The sequence below is a fragment of the Aplysia californica genome, unplaced genomic scaffold (genome assembly GCF_000002075.1).
Source record: "Aplysia californica isolate F4 #8 unplaced genomic scaffold, AplCal3.0 scaffold00224, whole genome shotgun sequence".
Lineage (NCBI taxonomy): Eukaryota > Metazoa > Mollusca > Gastropoda > Aplysiida > Aplysiidae > Aplysia > Aplysia californica.
The window spans coordinates 482,820-485,319 of record NW_004797494.1 but is presented as its reverse complement, the minus strand read 5'-3'; positions in this window follow the sequence as shown (position 1 = coordinate 485,319).

Below are 2,500 nucleotides of genomic sequence, written 5' to 3'. Positions count from 1 at the left end.
AAACCAAGCATGTCTTGAAAGGTCATGTCGTTTGTGTCACAGTGACTGCCCGTTAGCCAGTTCTGGAAGCGATTCTTGAATTAAAACCAAATTGGCGGTTACACCATGTGCGTTATTCATATCGGTAGTTAGTGGGTGAAAGTGGCATACTTACAGAAAGTTCTGAAAAATACTCTTGAACAAATTCTGTAAAAAGACAATTTCAAAATTTTAAAAAATTAAAAAGTCAAGATAAAAAAAGCTCCCAAATAAACAACCCCCCAAAAAAACTCAACAAAAACAACAACCCAACAACTAACAAAGTACAAAAAACCCCTCAAACAACAACAACGAGAACAACAACAGCAGCAACAAACAAACAAACAAACAAACAAACAAACAAACAAACAAAAAAACAAACAAACAGACAAACAAAAACAAAACAAACAAAGAACGAAATCAACCAAACAGTGTGCTGGCCAGCTATTCAGATGTTTCATGCCCAAAGTTTATTTATATTTTTTTAGCGCCTTTTCATAACCTGAGGCTTCGGGGTTGCATGCGGGTTCGACAAATATCTTGTCGAAATTCAGATTCTAAAGCAAAAAAAATGACATAATTTAGGCACAGCGATTTCTTTCTTTCTTCTATTTTATTTCCGTTCTCCTGAAAAAATGCTTTCTGGGAAAAGAACATTTAAAGCACAATCATGTCGATGAATGACTACTCCCATCTTCTCCTTTTAGTTTTTAGTTTTAGTAAGAGCTTAACGGCACATGCAACACAATAAGGTCATATAAGTGCGGAAGATTTGAGATGTTACAAGACAGTATCAAACATAAAAAAGAAGGAGGAGGGATAAAGAATGATAGATGTTTGGTAGGAAAGAAGGAGCAAACCACACCAGAGCAACACCCGCCAAACACCCACCCACCCATCTTCTCCGTATTCGCCACAGCGCGATTCGTCTCCCGCCCAGCGCAGGCCACCGACAGCGACGGAGGGAGGGAGGCTGTTCGTGAAGTGTCGGATGGGGTCCTGTGTTAGCTTCCCGAGACCCCCGTATCCCATCCTAAGTGGCCCTATCGGCCACCCCAAAGGTCACTTGTGCCACGGCGATGAAGAGCAGAGGCGTATACCGTGGAGGAAACGAATCTTGGCGCACTCCAACAAGCCACGTAAATCTCTCCCGTCCTTTTTTACCTCCTTCGTAGACACCGGCGCTCTGTAAGTATTATTCATTTGGACTCTGTGCTTTTGAGGGATCAAGCAACCCCCCCCCCAACCCACTCCATTTTCCCGCAAATAAAAGAAAGAATAAAAAGAAGGCTTCCTGCAGAGGGCAAAGTTAGAATTACTGATGATGTAACAGAGACAGACATGTACAATGTACGTAACTATCAGTAGCCAAGTGGAATTGAAGATATTAACACAACAATAAAAACGACAAGATGGAGATATCTGGGACATGTTCTGAGATTGCCAAAGATGACATTGCCGTATCAGACATTGCATTGGAAACCAAGTGGAAAGAGAAAGCGGGGAAGACCATGTGGAAACTATAGAGACACAATAAGAGATGAGGCAATCACCAAGGAGCCTAGATGAGCCGAAATTGTAGAAAGTGGCCCGGAATAGACAAGTGTGGCGTCGACTGCTCTCTGCCTTAAGTACCTGACGGTATAGGGAGAGAGTACGTGGACCTTTTACAGCGAGCCCACAAATGACATGTGACAAATGATTACATTTTGTGGTACTTCTTCCGACCTCTTTTTTTGGAGTAAACTGGTATACATAGGCCAATCAAAATTTAATTATAATCTGAGATGCTCAGATCTCTAAATTTCAGTTGCCATGGCCTGTTCAAGAGATGTTCTTAAGTTATTTGATTAAGAAGGGCTTTGTGTGAGAGCTGTAGATCACTGAACGGGCCACAAATATTATCAAAAGGAAAAAAAATGGGAAGTATAGCATAATATTATCTTGTACCGCCTGAAGTGAAATGTATAAACCGTATCCATATTCAGAACAGCCCTATCTACCTCCCAAGTTTTTCGATATTGTTGAAACAGAACCTTTAGTAGCGTGTGATGTTATACGCTTCAGAAACTGGCGTCTGTGGACTAGCGATTAGGCTCTCCTCCTTCACACACACACGAGATGTGAGGTCGATTCCCATGAGGGGATAATGATATGTCGCTTTTAAGGACAAGCGGGCTAACCCAGATTTCTTAGGGTTTCCAGAAATCTTGACCTACACCAAAAGTGGGCTTTGCCCTACCTGAAGGAGAAGTTTAGTGTGTATATTATTTGTTAGGTTATAGAGAGAAAACTCTCCTTGTCTTTTAAGGAAACTGAATAAGGGGTAAACACTTTACCTTCGATTTTCTCAAGACAGCATAGCCCCCTTATTGTGCTTAAAAGCTTGTGCAATTTTTGGGACTGCTGAATAGACATAAGGGTTTTGAAACATCTAGCTCTCACTGGCAAAATTGAAGGCAAACGAGGCAGGGGTAGGCCC